This window comes from Ambystoma mexicanum, chromosome 8 (assembly GCF_040938575.1).
Source record: "Ambystoma mexicanum isolate Mex_15411 chromosome 8, UKY_AmexF1_1, whole genome shotgun sequence".
Lineage (NCBI taxonomy): Eukaryota > Metazoa > Chordata > Amphibia > Caudata > Ambystomatidae > Ambystoma > Ambystoma mexicanum.
This window is the reverse complement of record NC_090929.1, coordinates 1131385586-1131406379: the sequence shown is the minus strand read 5'-3', so window position 1 is coordinate 1131406379 and position 20794 is coordinate 1131385586. Positions and strand designations below refer to the sequence as shown.

At 43.8% G+C, this 20794-nt stretch overlaps 1 protein-coding gene across 1 annotated transcript in view; it reads left to right on the top strand.

Moving 5' to 3' along the window:
• The first annotated feature begins 1260 nt into the window (after positions 1 to 1260).
• The window catches only part of LOC138472817 (myosin heavy chain, embryonic smooth muscle isoform-like), a 374216-nt gene continuing 354682 nt past the window's right edge, over positions 1261 to 20794 (top strand). The window contains exon 1 of the mRNA XM_069611184.1: positions 1261 to 1361. The gene's annotated coding sequence lies outside the window, so the exon portion shown is untranslated. The remainder of the gene's footprint in view (positions 1362 to 20794) is intronic.

The window sequence follows — 20794 nt, the reverse complement described above, 5'->3', positions numbered from 1 at the left end:
TTCCTGCACTTATCAGACCTTCCTTGTCTGCTGCCTTAAATCTAGCACTTGCAGATTGCTGGCTGCACTACCACTGTTGGTTGCCTTATTATTTATTTATTTATTATCATGTATCTGTTTCTCCTTTGCTTCGCACTTTCCACTTCTCCCCCTTCCATGCACTTTTCCCCTCCCCTATGCACTTGCGCGTTCTGAATGTCACTGGGCCTAGTAAGATCGCTGTTTTGTTCTCCCCTGTTCCCCTCTCTTGCCTTGTTGCGCTCTGAAACACTTGTGTACGAGCGCAAAAGAAATAAAATATCAATATCAAAAATGTGCAGCAGACGTTCTACAATTTTTTTTTAAATTGCCAAATTTCAAGTTGGCATTTCACCTTGTAATATGACTGTCATTACTATTGCTGTAATGCATTAAAATACCACTGGTTGTATTTGCTGCCCTCCCTGTTAGCCCTACCTGTTATAGGTTGGGTGCTAAAGCTCTGTGTAGTCCCCTAAAATACTCTGGGTGGTATTTGATACCCTACCTGCTATAGGTTGTGTACTAAAATAGGAAGTACTCTATAAATAACATCTGTTTTTGTGTTACCTCCAAGGTTGTAAAGAGGCCCTCAATTCGCTAGGACTGAGCAATGCATCATGCCTAATCTGGGTCTCATTATGAGTATTGTAGCAATTGGAAAAACATATACCACATGTTTTTAAAATACCACCCAATCATGATTTGGGATTAAATTGGATATTCAAGGCACGGAATACACAGAAAGTGCTGTAAGTGAAAGAAAATATTATCTATTTAACCCATTCAAGTCCATTCTGTGTACTCCACTGTGGTAAAAATGTCATGCAATCCCGATTCCCGACTCATAATGATGCCATTTATCAATAATAAACTACATGAACTCCAAGCTGTCTTGGTCTGCTTGGATGTGGTATAGCCCCACAGGCTGCGTCAGTGTATGTCCTGCACCTGTTTGATGCCCTCCGGCTATCTCAGTTTGAGGCACCCGTGCCATGTGTGACACCTAAGGCACCACTGTCCTTTGCCACACCATTATTTTTCAAGCTGGGACATCCAGGCACATATTTAAGAATGAAGGTGCCTCAATGCAATGCGTTGTTGGCGTAAAGCCCAGGACTGTCTGACGATGTTAACACATGTCTGTCTACGCATAGACCAGCTAAGTCCCTCGTCAGGTTCCTGCCCCCTGTTCCTCCTTTCTCTTCAGCGCTATGGCTGTCAAAAGGCCCGAGCTGTCAGTCTCCAGGGAGACGCTGGCCGCAGTCTCGCTACAAACAAACACAGCGGCCGGGCTCGAGGAAAGGGAGTGTGCTCGCGCCTCCAGTGCAGCAGAGCGTGGGGTGAGTTATGACGACCCCTAATGTGTACACCGGGCACTTCAGCGAGTGCCCGCGTGCATTGCAGCTTCCGGCGATTACTGCCGGTGTCACTGGGGGGGTCAGTGTGGGTGTCTTTGATGGGATGGTCTCTGCGGGTGTCTGATGATCACTGCGGGTAATTATCATGCTCCGTTTTGATCGACACTAATGTCCCTGCGATTGTCTTTGATGTTTTCTTTGGCTGTCTGAAATTTACTTATATTACCTGTGACGGTGGCTCATTCTGGGTGTTGCCTCTGTTCATTCCGGTTGTCTCAGAACGCCAGGGTGGGTGTTTCTCGCGTGTTCTTGGCACCTGCTTCTAATTGTCACCGTGGTGTTCACTACAGGCGTCTCCTGTGATCACGGGGGCATTTCCCATGGGTGCTGCGGGCTGTATGATTGAATCTGAAGGTCACTGTGGGTTTCTCTGATATCTCCTGGGCAGTCTTGATGTTCGCACTGCGGGTGCCTCGGGCGTCTCCTTTGCCAATGTATCGATCACTGATATCACTGTGTGAATCTCGTCAGGTCAGCGCGCGTCCCTCATGGTCACCAAGGGGCTTATTAGAAGTTTAGCAGTATGTCCTCGTTTACAGTTTCCTCTGCTCCACCTGCCATAGCGCAGCTTAGCAATCTTTTGCTGGAGGCACTGGCACAGAAAAGGAGACTACTAGAGACACCTCTACCTCACGGACTGCTGCAGAACTCCGCGACAAGGAACATCTTGGTTTTGTACAAGCAATGAGCCATTCACCTTTCAATCTAAAGACATTTTCATTTTTTATGAGTATTCATTTTCAGTTTTTGAAGGTGGCAGCTAACAGTAAAAGTGGCACGAAAGGTCCTCTGTTGTTTTGGTGGATGGGACTGGCACTGCGGGAATCCCTTTCACACCTCTTTAGTTGTCTTACTGAGATGGGAGATTCTGACCTACAGAAGACCAGCCTCTGTCTCTGCGGTAGGCACTTTAACATACTGAGTACCTTACATGGATTGGAAACTGCATTGGCCTAATAGGATGATATTTAATAGACCTTTTCTGTAGATTTGGCTCTCTTTCTAGCTGGCTGTTTTGTAATAGATCGAAAACTCTACTGCATCTGTTAGGCCACACCTTCACGTACACAGGTCACTTCCCTTTTGAGGATTGCTCAGTTACATGCACTACTTAGGACCCACCATACACGTCTTAGGTCCAACTCCCAAATATTGCTACACTAGCTGATATACCCAGCATTGCCCGGGCTTTCATTCCCCCGAAGGTAAAGGTAACTGTTCTAAATCTGGTGCAGATTTGGTGAAACGGTGTGGAATTGTATCAGGAACAATGCTTTGCCAAGCCGCAAAACCCACACACACATTTTGACTGTTGTTGAAATCTGGGGAAAGGGGTGGGGTGTCCACATGTCATGCAGCCAGTAATGTCCAGAGGGCTCTAATAGGTGACTGTGCAAAATGTGGTGCAGATTGGTGAAACGGTGTGGAATTGTATAGGGAACATATGCAAAGCCACAAACCCACACCTATACCCACATTTTCACTTATGCTGAAATCCGGGGAAAGGGGTGAAGTGTCCAGATGTCATGTAGCCAGTAATGTCTGTAGGGTACTAACAGGTTACTGTGCAGAATTTGATTCAGATGGTGAAACAGTGTGGAATTGAATAGGGAATGTACGCAAAGCCACACACCCACAAACCCACATTTTCACTTTTGATGAAATCTGGGGAAAGCTGTGGGTTGTCCAGATGTCATATAGCAGGTAATGTCCGCAGGGTCCTAGCAGATGACTGTGCAAGATTTGGTGCATATTGGTGAAACGGTGTGGAAGTGCATATTGAACATACGCGAGGTCACAAACCCACCCACACATTTTCACTTTAGCTGAAATTTGGGGGAAGGGTTGGGGTGACCAAATGTAACGTAGCCAGTAATGTCTATAAGGTCCTAACAGGTGACTGTGCGAAATATGGTGCAGATTGGTGAAACAGTGTGGAATTGTATAGGGAACATATGCAAAGCAAAAAACACGCGAACCCAGAATTTCGCTGAAATTTCGGAAAGGGGTGGGGTGTCCAAATGCCATGTAGCCAGTAATGTCCAGAGGGTCCTAACAGGTTACTTTGCAACATTTGGTGCACATTGGTGAAATGGTGTGGAAATGTATAGGTAACATTTGCAAAGCCACAAACCCACACACAAATTTGCACTTTTGCTGAAATCCAGGGGAAGGGGTGGGGTTTCCAGATGTTATCTAGCCAGTGATATCCAGAGGGTCCTAACAGGTGAATGTGCATAATTTGGTGCACATTGGTGAAACGGTGTGGAATTGTATATGGAACATACGCAAAGCCACAAACCCACACATTTTCACTTTTATATATATGTATATATATATATAGATAACCTGTTGGACTGTACAACATTTTTTATTGAACTTAAAGTACTACCGCCATCTTGTTTCTAAAGTGCAGGAATGGGAAAGACTGTTGTGAGAAAGTATATTGACCCATTGTCCAAAGGCATAACATACATGCTTCTTTTCTAACTCCCCTTTTGCAGCTGCTTGTTTCTAAAGTCATGGATTGGAACATTGTGTTGTGCTGGCCTCCAGAGATGGTGCATTTGTCATCTACATTGGACATATTGTTGGTTATCATGGCCTTTTAAGTGATGCAGGCTCTTTTGAACGACAAGCTGGCATGAAGGGGGATCCAATAGAGCTCTTTTAAGCAGGGCATGATGTGGTTGAGTTTCCTCTATCCTGTGATGAGCCAGGTAGTGGTGTGTTGGATGGCTTTTATTGGAAGCATGAGGGAGGCATAGAAGTAGGACATTACTGCTATCCAGATAGGTGTGCACCAAGGCTTTGGCAATAATGCCTGAGTATGTTGTAGCAATGAAGGGTTTGACTTTTCTTGTCAGGGAGAGCGGGTACCATGATGTTTGGATTTTCTTAGCAATCTGTGTCTTGAATGTGAGTTTGGACTGCCAGGTATCTGCTACCAGGAGAGCAGCTTGTAAGTCCAAGAGTGCTCCCCTAATTATTACAGTCTATGACAATATGACTATTGCTCTGCTGGAGTACAAGGATGTGCAGTGGCTAACCTGCCCACTCGGCCCTCACACTACTACTTAGCAACAGTGATACCATTCACAAAGGTGGATCAGGCACAGTCAAGATATATACCACCTTCATCTTTTATGATAACACAGGCCCAGGCAAAACTATGCTATTAAAAGGGAAGTTCTCTCAGGAAATGTATGTGCCCATTGAATCGGTCATGTATTTCTGAGCATATATGGATCGATCCGAAATGTCTTTCCAAAGCATTTTACCTTTGGTTTTCTCACATTTACACATGCGAAACCCACATGTCGATACCGCCATCTTGGGCTAATCTCATCCATTGATCTATTACCCTAAGTTAAAGTGCCCACAAAGCAGTAAATCAGATCAACTGCCCGCAAGTTGACAGCCACATGTCAAACCGATATGCTCCACCTCTTCTTATGAGGTTAGTGGACAGAGTAGCCTGTCATCACCTACATCATCACGTTACCAAACACAAATCGAGGAAGATCAACACATAGACACACACACATACACACACACACACATATAACCAGCATTAAAGTTTACTTTCTTTTCACAAAAACAAGAAAACAACGTATACGTTTATGAAAATACTAATAGTCTGGAATTTGCCAAGTCGTTATATTTTTTAATTAAAGTTAAAAACAGAATTTTACATCCAAAGAATCATTGAACACTTTTCAGAATCTAATGATTTCAAGAAAATGTTGTTTCCTGCAAGGCATAGTTACGATGTTTAGTTCGACTGTCACATTCCATCAAATCTTTCAGATTGCCTTCATCGATCTGTTCTTGAATTGTGAAGTCAAAGTACTGTGTGGTAAAATCTAATGCACTTGTGTTCCACCTTCAATGTAGTATTGAAGCACAAGATCAAAGGTCTCCTTTCACATCGAAATGCAACACTTTGCCATCCGCACGTCTTCATACCTTAAATGATGGCATGTTACTGCGTATCACTGGCAGTGCAAATGGGCAAACTGGTGCCTCATAATCATCCCAGAATGTGGTTATTACTTTTCCGTTACTGATGGTTATCGTCCAGTTCTGGTTAAAGAGCCCACCAACCGGAAGATTGTGTCCATGGCACACGCACATCTGAATGACGTAACTATGTACATTTGGGAAGCAAAAATATATATCAGTACCCAAATTCAACAATAAGTTCACCAATAAATCAACATGTTAAGTAAAAATTACATTTTCATAAATTTGGGTCAGCAAAAATATATATCGGTACCCAATTTCAGAAATAAGTTAGACAATAAATCAACAAGATATATAAAAATTACATTTTTGTTAAAATTGACATTTACGATGTACGCTCTTTGCGTCAACTTGAATATAAATGTTGATCATGAAGCATACAATTGCATACATTTGTAAAGTTTACTTAAATTATTTGCTGAATTTCCATTATAGCAATGTAAAGTTGAATGACCATCTCACTGGAAAGCTTGTACGTTATTGTAGTGAATCTTATAATTTCTTTGTGGTTACTCGCCAAATTGTGTCCTTGAAAATGTGAGTATGAGGGATTCAGGGACAAATAACAAAGATACCTTGTATTGTGTGGGTCACATTGGCAAAGGAAGATTTTGTTTTCGGGAACAAATATCTTCCAGTTTCAATTGCAAGCTGTGGAGTGAAAATAATAACATTATTTTACTCTTCAAAAGAAGTAAATATTTTCTTTATTTGTTACTATAAATAAACACATTCTTAATCTAAATGCTTGGTGTCCCTCTGCAAAGACCATTGTGTTGCCGTCTGAACAGGAGCACAGGAGCACACCAGAAAAAGGTGTCTGTGTTATGTTATGTTATGTTCTTTTGATTTATTCCGCACAGGGCTGCCATTTGAATGGTCTCCAGGCGCACTGTCCCACCCTGCTCTGGCCTACTGCAACAGCTGCAGCCTGGAGTGGTGCTTGACATTTTATATGGCATGCCTCCCCAATCTTGGATAGTCCCCTTAAAGTTACAGTTTGTAATACACCACAAACACCTACACCCAGGTGACAGGTCTGTTCATGTGTTTCCATACTTGCCTCCTCTCTATGGAGACAGCCAGCATTCAACCTGGGGGAAAACACCTGCGTTCTTACACCTAGGTACCAATAGGTGCCCAGTACTATGTTTATGCTATGGCTGTTGATTAGCAGGTAGCAGGATCTGTGAGACCACTGCGGGTATCTTCACTACAACTCCCCCTGCATCCTCTGTTTAGGTTGCCAGGGAAATCCCATCACTCTTGTATCCAGACCCTGGGGGTGGAGAAGCTAGGGAGGATCACCTGGGTGGAGGTTCCATGGGAATTGGGAGAGGGGTACCCACAGGAGAGACATGGTATCCCCCTTTTCCTATTATAGATCAGCCTAACCCTCCCTGGCCTTTATGGGTTACTATAAAGCTGTTCCCCTCATTTCCCCACAGATGACACTCTAGTACTGAGACAAGGAAGATGCCTGTAGAGTACTATGGGGTCAGGCATGTCCCTCTAACTATGGTCAGGCAAGCCCAATTGAGACTGCACACCTGCAAACTGTCAAGCTGTTGCAGGCGTATAAATGAAGAGTCAGAAAGCAGTATAGAGAGCAACAGTAAGGCCTGTGAAGGGAAAACCAGCAGGGTACCCGGTACATGAAGAGTCAGCCATGGTGGGACCTAAGGAGCAGATCCATGACACCGGCAGACATCTCATGTGTGGTAGCCTCCCCATCGGGGAAAAAAGCAGCTGGAGCGGCAAGCTAGGAGAGAGGACGCCGCCGCATCCGTCCCAGAGGCAATGAAGTGCAAGTGTGAAAGGGTACCTTAAGAATGTGGGGCCATGAAATAAGACCACCTTAAATGAATGGTAAGATCAAATGCAATATGGCTACACCTAACATCAAAAGGCCAATAAAAAGAGACTAAGTGAATCTGACTCTATACACAGAGGCCAGCCTAGAAGAACCGTGTGAACTACAGAGTGCAGGAATCCTGGTTGCGCAACCTGTGATGGGTCGACTGTGTGGTCTGACAACTGCACCTAGACCAGTGAGTGCTAAATTGTGAAAACCAAAAACAGTGTGAAACAAGCCAAGGAATAAGACCCTGAGATTTGAGGAATTACTGATGTTGACTTGTGGACGAAGCATCAAGACATGTTTCTTTTGAACTCTGTTTTTATTTTTTTATTTGTAGCACTCAGGAACAACGCCCAAGGGCATAGAAGCGCAGAAAAAAGACAAACAACAGACAGAACAGATGAAATTAAGAACAATTAAGTCAGCCAAGATGGGGAAACCAGAAGGGGAGCAAAACAATGAAATTATTCAAATAAGAGTCTTTAGTCTGTGCCTGAAAGTCGAGATTGCCCCACACACTCTAAGATCCGGTGGAAGGGCACTCCAGAGCCAAGGTGCGGCCACTGAAAAGCAATCATTCTGGACATGGAAGAGTTTGGCTACCGGGGTTTCCACCAGGCCAGTGTTGTTGGTACGTAGTGCTCGTCTAGTTGGCAACCATCTAATCTTTTTGGTAAGATAGGCTGGACCTTTGCCATACAGACAGGCATGCGTGATGCATAGAGTCCTGAACTGGATTAGCTCTGTATTGGCAGCCAATGAAGTGATCTTCTTGCTGCAGAAACATGCTCAGTACTGCGCAAGTCAGTCACTGCCCTAACTGCATTATTCTGGACCACCTGCAACCGATTTATCTCTGTTTTTCCAATGCCCTGCAAAAGAGTGGCACAGTAATACAGATGTGATCCAATGGCACGGGCCAGTGTTTCATTGTCTGCCTTATCAAGAAAAGGTCTTGCCTGTACGAGTAGCTTGACAAAGTAGGAAGCACGAGATACCAGGCTTCTGACGTGTGCTTTCATAGTAAGCTTCGAGTCCAGTATAAGGCCCAGTGTTTTAACTTTGGAGAGTATTGTTAAGAGACAGTCAGAGATTTTAAAAGAGAGGCATATGCTGTATCCAATTTACATAGTTTGGAGACTGTGCCTAGCAACATAATCTCCATCGTCCCATTGTTCAGTACCAGGTCATAAGTAGTCATCCAATGATGGATGCGATTACACATGTTATTAATGGCCTGTGAGTCAAGCTCATGATTGCCGGAAAGGGGAAAGAGACACTGAGTGTCATCTGCATATTTTGCATATCCAACTCCTTCCGCATCCAGACACCTGAAAAGAGGCAGAATAAAAATGTTGAAAAGCGTTGGGGATAGGCAAGAGCCCTGGGGCACCCACACACCAGAACATATTCTTCTGCCACAAAATCATCAAAGAAAACTCTCACCATCCTCTTGGAGAGGAAAGAGAGCACCCAACAGGCTGCCTCAGTAGAGAAGTGGTCAGTGTCTTGCAACCTAGTGGTTGGGAGGGTGTGATCGACAAGATCAAATGCAGCATTAAGATCCAAAAGCATCAAAAGTGATGCTTTCCCTTTATCTGCATGTTGCAGAATTTAGGTTTTTAGCTAGGAGCGTGGTTTACGTGCTATGATTGTTTCTGAAACCCGATTGATTGGAGCCAAGAATGTTATTAAGTTCCAGGAATTTTCGATCTTGCTGATAAGCCATTTTATCAAGGATATTCAATAGAAACAGTGAGCTGGTAATTGGACGATAGTTTCCTGGGATGTTGGGGTCCAAAGAGGGCTTTTTTGAGAGTGGTGAGATCCAAGCCTGTTTAAGAGAGCTTGGGACAATATTCTCCCTGAATGAGAGGTTGACATATTTGATTATCAAAGGCGTCAACCATTTTGCACATAATTTGACAATGGTGGCCGGGCAGATATCGTCCTTGCAGATTGTAGGTTTGATTTTTACAAGTATATCAAACATGTCAGCTTCCAAGATTTCACAAAACCCAAAAGATGTCATAGAGGAGGGTGCGTGTTCTATGCTGACTCTGCTGGATGGGTCCTGGGTGACGCAGGGCATGGAGCACTATCCTTCCCTAATCATAGCAATTGTTTGCCGCATGGCGTTCTGAATATTCGTAGACCAAAGGCTGTCTTTTGTCACTGGGGAGATCACAGGGAATGGTCTTCAAGCTCACCAAGTGCTCTAAATAGCTTTTTAGAGCATGAAGAGGCGTCCTTAATTCTTTGCTTAAAGAATAATTTCTTGGCGTCCTGTTTTGTCGCATCTCCATCTTCAGTGCCAGATTTGTCTTGCCTTCAAAGTTTCAATTTCTGGAGTATGCATCATTTAGAGGGTTCCATGTGATTTCATCGCCTGCTGTTTCATCGCAGGGTTTTCTACCGTGGATTTTTTTTCAAAATAAATCATCACATTTTTCTTTTGGGGGGGTTACCCACCAAACCCACCATCCGCCATTAATTATTTTTATATCCCCGTACACCCACACCCACACCCACACCCAATTTATATAATTTTTTAACCCCCCCAAAAAATTTGCTGATTTTTTTTCTAAAAAAATCAGCGGCAAAAAGCCCTGCGAAAAATCATCCGGCGATGAAATTACGTCGTACTGTTTAGAGGGCTGGCATTTAACCGGCCTTTGCTTTAGAGGGGCCAAGAAGTTGACTGCCTCTGTCATTACAGCATCATAAGCCGACACCAATTCGATAGATGATTCAAAGCTCTTAAGGGTCTCAAGTAGGGGTTCAAAGAAAGGGTGCATAGATACAGAGGTAAGTTTGTGCAGATTCTGACATGTGACTTTTATTGGGGTCACTCGAATTTTTTTGCCCAGGTACAGGAAGCTCTAGTTGAAAGTGTATGGATAAGTGATCCAACCAAGGGCAAAGCATGGTCTACACTTTTTCTACTTGAACCCCATGTGTGACTACCCAGTCCAGAATCCTGCCTTCATAATGTGTGGGCTGCAAGATGTTCTGAGTAAAGCCCAAACTTCATAGCAAGGATTGAAGGGTTTTAGCATGTGTTTCAGACAAATCATCAAAGCCTACATTAACATATCCCAGTATAATGGTCTTAGTGCCAGGCTTCAAATCTACAGACAGCCGCTCACATAATTGAGAGCAGAACTCTGGCATGTTATTAGGGGGGCGGTAGATCAGAAGTAAATTACAAGTATTGTTGGAATCAATGGCCCACTTCATCTGTAAGCATTCACAGTCCGAAATGTACTCAGTGTTCACCTGCCGAATATTGAGGGAGGAATGAAAGATGAGAGCAACCCCTCCCCCCCCTTTCCTGTTGCCCTATCAGTTCTAAGGGCTTTAAATTCTGGGCATATTGCCAGCATCAGTGCAGGACATGCTGCTGGATGAAGCCATGTTTCTGTTATACCGCAAATGACTATGCTATTATCTTGGATGAAGTCACAGATTTCCGTTGTATGTTTAATCAAAGACCTAGTATTGATTAGAACAAAGCGCACAGGCTTAAGCCCAGTACCCACCGATTTTCTTTTAACACCTACTATATCATTGGTGGATGGAGCATCTGGACTAATGTTACTCCCTAGATTTATGTTAGGCATAATGGCAGTCCTAGATATCATAACAGCAATTGATAGATGTGATTTGAGTTTGGATGAGCCAGAAAAGACTGCTGTCGGAAAACTAAGATGGGAGAAAGGAGGAATGCAAAAAGCAGTTTCTTGCCTACAGTAGACCTCGTCCATCGAGCCTGGATGAGAAGATGGGAGAGAGGAGGAATGCAAAAAGCAGTCTCTTGCCCACAGTAGACCTCGTCCATCGAGCCTGGATGAGAACCGGTGAAAACTGGCCTCTGCATACGCGCTGCCGGCGAGAATAAGAGGGCTGGGTGTTATGATTAATGTAGTTCAAGCGAACTACAATGTCACAACCAACGCTCGAGCAGAGCTGAAACAAAAGTGTCCCAAACACACAAATGCTAACACAGATGTAAAGCCTTGGAAGAGCTAATTTATACTATGTCCTTTCCGAGAAAAAAAAAACACAAAGCTTTCAGCCGGTAACACTGGAGTCAAAAGCATCAACACTCTCACACATGCACACAACGCTGCATGGGGACAGCAGAAGCTTTTAACTCATCAGCTGGCGGAAATAGAGGGCTGGGTGTTATGGGTAATGTAGTTCAAGCAAACTACAATGCCACAACCAACCCTCGAGCAGAGCTGAAACAAGAAGTGTCACAAACACACAAATGCTAACACAAATGTACAGTCTATCTATTTGCAGTCCTTACTGCTTGGAAGGGCTAGTTTCTAGTATGTGTTTTGCGAGAAGAAATAAAACACAAAGCTTTTGGCCGGTAACAGTGGATTCAAAAGCATCAGCACTCTCACACATGCACACAAACGCTGCACAGGGACACCAGAAGCTTTTAACTGATCAGCCAGTGGGAAAACGAGGGATGGGTGTTATGGGTAATGTAGTTCAAGCGAACTACAATGTTACAACCAACGCTCGAGCAGAGCTGAAACAAGAAGTGTCCCAAACACACAAAATGCTAACACAAATCTACAGCCCATCTAACTGCAGTCCTTACTGCTTGGAAGAGCTAGTTTCTAGTATGTGCTTTCTGAGAAAAAAAAGAAAAACACAAAGCTTTCAGCCGGTAACAGTGGAGTCAAAAGCATCAGCACTCTCACACATGCACACAATGCTGCACAGGGACGCCAGAAGCTTTTAACTGATCAGCCGGCAAGAAGAATAGGGCTGGGTGGTATGGGTAGTGTAGTTCAAACAAACCACAATATCACAACCAACGCTAGAGCAGAGCTGAAACAAGAAGTGTCCCAAACATGCAAATGCTAACACAAATGTACAGACTCTCTAACTGCAGTCCTTACTGCTTGAAAGAGCTAGTTTCTAGTATGTGCTTTCTGAGAAAAAAAAATACAAAGCTTTCAGCCGGTAACAGTGGAGTCAAAAGCGTCAGCACTCTCACATATGCGCACAAAAGCTGCATGGGGACGCCAGAAGCTTTTAATTGGTCAGCCGGTGGGAACAAGAGGGCTGGGTGCTTTGGGTAATATAGTTCAAGCAAACTACAATGTCACAACGAATGCTCAAGCAGAGCTGAAACAAGAAGTGTGCCAAACACACACATGCTAACACAAATTTACAGCCTATCTAACTGCAGTCCTTACTGCTTTCAAAAGCTAGTTTCCTAGTGTTTCTTGAAACTTGGGGATGGGAACCCAGAGGAGTGTGTGTAACTATATTGCCTTGAACTGGAGAAATGCAATCTTAAGACTTTTTTTGAACTGTTTTGAACTTGGGGAAGGGGAACTGAAGAAGAGGTTAATAGCTGGAAGAAGCTCAGAACTGTATGTTAAACCCTAATTCTTTGAATGGTATAGCTTTAGTTGTACCATCCTGATATTTGCTTTAATAAATCAGTTTGTTTTGAACATTGATTCTATAGTATGTGTCTTACTTCATGATGCCTTCACAAATGGTGTCAGAAGTGGGATGCGGCTCAACCGATACAAGTTAGGGGACCCTAAAATTCAAAAAGCTCAGTGCTGAAGCCTCAGTCCTTTCAATAGCTACAAAGGGCTCTTGGGTTTGACATCTGTAATAGTAGGGATGAAACAATTTCTCCAGGTTAAAGAAGACTGATACCCACAGATGTTATATCGATTCCACCCCCTGGTACTCACATTACACTGGCACCTAAATCAGGGCTGGCATGAAGATTTGGAATTGATGTATCATCAGGGGTAACATATCCAGACTTTAGAGGTGATGTTGGGAAAGACCTTTAGGTTTTTCACAGCCCTTATCAAAAATGCTATTCCTGCAAAGGTTGTAGACACCCCACAAAATGTGACCCTTTAAGCCAAAATGATTTCTCCACTATTCCAACAGTTCAATTACTCGGTAAGGAGAAAAAGAAGAAAGAAGAAAGATGGATACATCGTCTCATAAAAGTGATAAGAACCTAAAGACATCTTGAAAAAATTGGAAAGAACCAGAGAAACCCCCATATCTTTCTATGTACTGAAGGTAAAAATGTATATAGAATCCCTGTTATCTTAGAGCAAAAACCCATCTGGGCAAAATTGGATACGGGAAGTAAGAAAAGTGCCATAACAACAGAGTTACTCCCCCAGAGATGGAAAGAAGTAGGAAAAGAGAGGGTGACTTGTGTAGATGGCCATATGAAAAATCACCTGTTACCCCAGATCCCTATGACCATCTTGGGAAGAAAAATAAATCTAACCTTAGCAGTGATCTCCAATTTACCGGCCCAGTTAATCCTGGGGAGTGATGTACCCCTATTCTATCAATGGATTTTACAGGTGGCACAGATTAAATCCAAGAATCTTAACTCTAGATTGCCTCGACTAATAAAATAAGAATCTCTCCTGTTTGAAAATAGAATCATTGGGAAAAAAAAGTACTCTTTTCTTAGGGATGGACCTGGTACACCGGAAAGAAGAATTTAATCCAAGAAGTATGCAGTAGAACACTGGAAGAGTTGAGAGCAAGGTAACATAGACTTCCTCTCCCAGTTTCCCTGTCAAGCACCCTGGTCCAACCCACTTTGAAACCTGAGGGTATCCTCCATCCTACTCCCCCTGGATCCTCTGCTCAGGTGGCCACGTATAGGCCATCACTCTTGGATCTAGACCCTGGGGTTGGAGAAATGAGGGAGGATAACCTGGTTGCAGGGAACTTGGGGATTGGGATTGGGGTACCCACAGAGAGATATGGTATCCCCATTTTCCTACTAAAGATCAACCTAAGCCCCCCCACCATTATGGGTTACTATAAAGCAGTTCCAATAATGTCCTCACATGTGACACCCAACAGTACTGGGACAAGGAAGAGGTGACTAAGAGTAGTGAACAATATCAACAATAAACATCAATTTCACCACTCAAGTACTGGGACGAAGAAGATGCCTGAAGAGTACTATGAGAGTCATGCATGTCCCTCCAATTACCGCCTGCAAGCCCAATTGAGACTGGACACCTGCAACCTGTCAAGAGGTTGCAGGTGTATAAATGGAGAGCCAGAAATCAGTATAGAGAGCAACAGGGAGGCCTTTGTGGGTAATACCAGCAGGGGGCCCGGACCGTGAAGAGGCAGCTCTGGTGGGAACTAAAGAGCAGATTCAGGATGCTGGCCGACATCCCATGTGTGGGATTCTGCAGATGGGGGAAACAAGCAGCTGGAGCTGCGAGTGAGGAGAGAGGACGCTGTCTGCATCCGCCCAGAGCCAGTGGAGTTGCCAGCGTGAGCTTGACAGTGCCCGGCATACGAGCAAGGCTCACAGAGGCTGGCCTGACATCTCAGAAGCAGAGAAGGAACAGCTGGAGCTGCAGAACAGGAACGTCGGGACCAGTGAGGGACGGGCAGAGCCACTCAGAAGCTAGGACGCTCCTTTGAAAACGACTTAAATCATGCATATTGAATACCAAACTTTAAGAAACTTTGAAAATGACTTAAATCATGCATATTGAATACCGAACTATAAGAAATCTTGAAAACGAATTGAAGCATGCATATTGAATAACAAACTATGGGAAAACTAAAAACCAAGCCGAACTATGCAGAGTGAAATTTCGAACTGCACCGCTGCCACTGAAAAAAAGGTAAGTTGGGGTGGGAGGGACAGGGAATTTAACATTAAGGGAATGGAGGGTGGGGGAAGATGATTGGGTGGGGAGAAGTAGACGTGGGCTTGGAACAGTAGATTCAGGCCATGATCCGAGCAACCTGATTGGTTTCTCCCCACTCCATGGGTGCTAATTGAAATCAGTTTTCAGCAGCCCGTACGATCTGCCTATTTTTTCTAGGAAAGCCAAAAACCTAGCGTTTCCAGGGAGTGGGTCTTCAGTGGGTACCCTACCTGCAGCAGGAACGTCTCCTCACAGAAGAAATGGTTCGTATTGGGGGAGATTGTTTCCAATAAAACACTCTGACCTCATTCTTGTGATAAAGGCTGCTTTATTCGAAGAAGGTCTGCTTTGAAATTGTTAACATCATCAAACTTCATTTAAAAACCCCATCACTTTTGTTACTCAGCCCTTTCTACTCCCCTCTCCCTTCATTTGTGCTCCACCTATCCTTGTACATCTTCCTTGTTTTCTTTCCTGATGGTGTCTTATCCCCGACCATGTCTTTCCTTGTTCTTTCTCCTTTCTTCCTGTTTTCCCCATCTTTCTCCTGATTGTTCCTGCCTGCCGTAGGACCAAGAACTGTTGTTCTTTTCTCTTGTTTTCCCAAACCCCTCTATTATCTTATCTTAACCTTTAGAAACTCCAACTTTGTTAACCTTTTCTTTGATTTGTGTCTGCTCTCTGAACTGCATTCCTGAACTTTGCCTTAGCGACACAGATGCCCCTGTCCCATCCCCACCACACATAAACAAACACCCAATAATCAACAATCAAACAACTATTATGTTATTTTAGCAGCCTCTGCCTTATGTCAAGCCTCCCCTCATCTTATCTCATGTTGGAAGTGAGGGCCATTGCTGCCTTTCCTTCCCCTTCTCTGCCGCAAGCCCAAAATAAACTTATTCCGTCCTGCGACTCCAGACCGCTGAACAATCCCTGCCGGCCTGCATTTTATGTTGCAGTGTTTTCCCCGCCCTTTCCTCCCACAATGTCTCCATCGGTGGGATCATTCCTTCCCATCCACGGGCCCTTCTATGGCGTTTTACAAATCAACATAATATTTTTTGTTATGCACCAATTCAATGTTATAATTGCTCTGGACTAACACTGAAAGACAGCCATCACTGGGTGGTTTTGAACCCCAAACCTTTAAACAAACAGTCATATGAACTAACAATTGCCACAACAGAAACTATTGGGATAGCAATTTCATCAAGAGTTCCTTCGTGTTTGCTTAGACTAGAGTGTGCTTACTGTTAAAGGTAAATCTGCATTGGCATATTTTCCAGGGCAATACCTGCCACCCCTCCATGCCCACATACACTTTCCCTATTACTGATGTGTAGACTTGGCCACCACTATCACATTTTCATCCTGCTTATATGGCGGTGGCCTGTCATGTTTTTTTATTATGAAAATATGGTGACCATAGTGCAACAGGCTAGCTAATGTGCAACACGCAACAGCAGTTGATCGGCGTCTCCCACTGTGCCTGAAAATATCCACAACTTCCTACCTTCCAATTTATACAAAATGTGATCTTGCCTTTTTAGAGAGCTTGTACTAAAGAAGAGATCTTCAGATCTTTCAGACTACAATAACCAGCATATATGGCTATTAACTATGCTGGTTAGGGATGATGGGAGCTGTTGACCAGATAAATATGCAAGTACCAACACGTGCCCCTACACCTCAACATTAACGTACAGGTGAGGGAATACACCAGCCGAGGCAGCCCTACCACCCCATGAGTCTAGGGGTGAAAGACAAGACAAACTAAGACAGATTCCAAAAAACTATCTTTTAAACAATCAATGTATACACTTCTGCCATAAAAGATTTCCTAGGTTGTGCAACACTAGAAGGGATCATAGTTAGCAGAAAAGCATAAGAAGTGTGCTGAATATCGCATACAAGGAAGGAGGATTCTGGAATAACAAGAAAGGGACTCACTACACTGAATGGGCAGGTGCAATCATAGGCAAGTATGATGCAGCATACACAGGCAGGAAAACCAAAGTATGGCAGATGCACAAGGTGAATGTAACATGACCAGAGAGGAATATAGGTAGCACATATGGAGGCAAAAAATGCAGGAGTACAGCCATTTTCCCAGCACATAGGCTGCAGCAGGCCTAGAAGTTATCAAGGCCTCAGATGAAATGCCAAATACATGAACAAACATTTATTTTAGAAGCTCTGAAGCTTCTCAGCCAGTAGTCCATAGCACATGCCAAGGTCAGATGCATGGAAGGGACTAGTGGGTGTGCAGAAGCAGTGATGAGATAACAGTTCCCAGGATGCAAAGCAGTAGCCTTCCAAGTTAATTTAATGAATAGGAGCACAGGCAGCCATTGATGGCCACGTGCATTAAAATAGTATGCGCAAAGACTCCATAGAGAATAGAAGGGTGTCCTAAGTGGTCACAATGAGTACACCATGCATGTCATAATTAGCTAAAAACTAAGGGCTGGATTCACAGAAGCATTTTATAATGGTAACATCTCATTGGAAAACGCTCTGTGCATCAGGCCTAAGTAACTAGGAAGAAAATCACTCTCCAACACGGTCCTCTAGCATGTGATCAAGACATGAAGAACACTGGTTATTCATTATGAGCCAAGTACAGATAAGACACCTGTTGAACTCCCTAGCACACACACAGTCACAAGATGATACACAACTCCCTAGCACACACACAGTCACAAGATGATGCACAACTCCCTAGCACACACACAGTCACAAGATGATGCACAAGGCCAAATACAAAGGAGCAGATAGGGCACATGGCCTGGGAATGATGAGGAGTACTTTTAATAGGAATTATTGCAGACCATGGACTTCTCTCCCCCCACCACATGTCTCACTCATATCTTGACATCTTGTCAACTGTCCAAGGTTGGCGAGTAAATAGCCAACCAATACAAATCCCTCTTGCCACACCGCCTATAATGAACAGGGCCAATGAATCAAGTGTAGTTGTAATATGTAATCAAAGTATTTTCTGTAATGGGCTGGGCCCAGGAGGGGCCATCAGATTTGTTCAGCCAATGAAGGAACTAACACCTATATACTCTAAAATACTTGAGATAATAACCAATCTAAAATATTCATACGTCTTGTAATCGATATTGTAGTATGATGCTATTGATCACCTGTTTCTAGTTGAAAAGCCGTTCACATTGTAATATTGAGAGCTATTTGTAGGCTGTGCCGACCGAGATTCTGGTAACCCTTAAATGTGGCGGTAGCGCTATTACCGCCGCATTTAAGGGTCCGCCAAATCACGGCGTCGGCTGATTTCTCCCCAGCTCTTAGCTGGGGGAAAATCCGCTGAAATTTCGTGCTCTTACCGCCGGCGGGAAATCCGCTGGCAGTAAGAGCGCGAAATTTCCCAAATTGAGCCCAATGGGGAATTCCTGAATGGGCTCAATGGAGAATGGGCAATACTTGTTCCACCAAACCCGTGATAGCGCCGGCCTTACCGCCCAACTCATGATGAGGCCCTCTGTCTTTTGACTAAAGCTGGGGTTTTCCATGCTCTTTGAGTACTCCATTATTGAGTATTATGTTTATGCTATTGCAAATTTGGGGCCTCTTTTACACTTTTATTGGAATTTTTCTGCAGAAACATGAAGCCATTCTAGTCATAAACTAATGCCCCCAAACCCACATGACTCAAGGCACTCGTGAATATTTGCAGGACACCACTTTGAAAATGTAGTGACCTGCAAATATTAGAGGGTCACTCAGGGTGGTGGAGGAAAAAATCCTTATTCACTATGATGCATCTTTGACCTACAACTGCCCAAATCGCACTTATGGCTTTGGCACCTTTTCCCTCCCACACTCCACCCACTTAATTTCACATTAAGTGGGAAATTTTACATGCTGCAGCAGCTTCCCGTGACTACAAAAATGTTTTGTTTTACACTTTTAGTGCATGCAGGCCCTCTTGGCCCCGCCATGATAATGATTGAAACAAAAACATTTTGGAGTATGAGCCTGCCCACATATTTTTCCTTTTTTCAGCACAAGGCCTGTTTAAAAAAAGTTGCAGTATTAAAGGTTGCACATTTGTGATTGCCCGCCGGGGCCATTGAATACCCGGGCAGGGCAGTGGGGCATGTTACAGGGCCATTAAGAGGATGCAGCTTTCCCATCCTCACAGGTCTCTCGTCATGGGTGAACCCTGAATCTTTACAGACAGATTGCAGGGCATTTTTCAAAGTTTGAGGGACCCTGAACCTCCCAAAAGCTTAAACATGTTCACTCATGACTAGAGAACACTGATTGACTTTCTTGCTAGCCCAGAGATAGGCTTCATAGCACACGCAAATAATATGCGTCTCTTCTGCTGTTGGGGGAAAACATGAATTGGCTCTTATTACTCCAAACACTGGATGGAAGCAAATGTGCTGAGTATCAAAATCAGCAAAATGCAGATACTGGTACTAAGTTCACATAGCAGTATTCTGATATACTTACCAGCACGAACCTATAATTCGAGATGGTACCCATACCACACCGAGCCTGAAGGCAAAACCCTAAAAGTGCAACTCCACCCAAAGCAAACAAACCAAGTGCATGCATGAATCTTATGCTGAGTAAACTTTCTAAGGAACAGTAAATATTCCTAAATGGACCAAAAAGAAACATGATTCAAAGTACACTCCTAGGAGAACAGACAATATCAGCATAACTGCTCAACAAACGCGTATTCCACCTGCAAGTAAACACAAAGTGCTGTAGCTGTAGCACTAACTGAGATCCCAAACCCTCAGACAACTGGCTGTGAGTAAAGTAAAAGTAAGAATGCAACATCTTTCCTGTGCACAGTGCCAGCTACCCCAAGAACGGAAGCTATAACTCTGCTCCATGCATCCTCATGACTGCTTCTCAGCCATCCACCACCTTCTCCCCACTGCCTTCAGATGTTGCTCTCCTTCCTCAGAACCCTTCTGTTGTCTGCCTTGTCCCCTTTTTTGTACTCACTCTTCCCCTTCTCTCAATTTGTTCCATCGCATAAACGGCTCAGCCATCTTTAGTCCCTGTTCTCAAATCTACCCATAACCTCTACTCTCCAGTATTCATATAACCTTGCTTTTCTCAATGCCAAAACAGTATGAAATCCTGATCCTAATATTTCTGCTCATCCTAATCCACTCTTCACTTTATTTAACCACCTTCTGTCTTCTCTAGCCCTGATACGCCTGTTGATCTGTATGTTTGGATTAGTCTCATGCTTAGCAGCCTAAACTGATGCACTTGGATCCTCCTTGGCACCCACATCTCCTCTTTCTATGTCTCCCATCCCCATCCCCCATCTGCCATCTTGGACTCCTTCTTTTCTATTCACCCTTCTCTCTAAGACTGAGCCCAGTCGCCTCCATTTCCATGGCTGCGTCTCCCGATTGCTGTCCTTGCTGATCTCATTTGTGTGCCCCTGCCCAGTCCCAGACTTCATAGCTCTTCTTAACTACTGGTTTCAAATGGTATCTCCCCTCTTTCCTGTAAACATAACACCATCTTACCTATTCTCAAACAAACTTCTATTGTTCTCCCCCTTCTAGCTACCATCAAAATCTTTTTCTTTTTGAACTGCATGAGGGCGCTGTTTATTCCCAATTCTCTCATCACTTGGACTCAAATTCACTTTTTGCTACGCTCAAATCTGGCTTTCAACCTTCACACTCCACTGAAACTGTTATTATATATGTAACCAACTTTCTAACTGCTGCTCATCATTTCTATATGGTGGT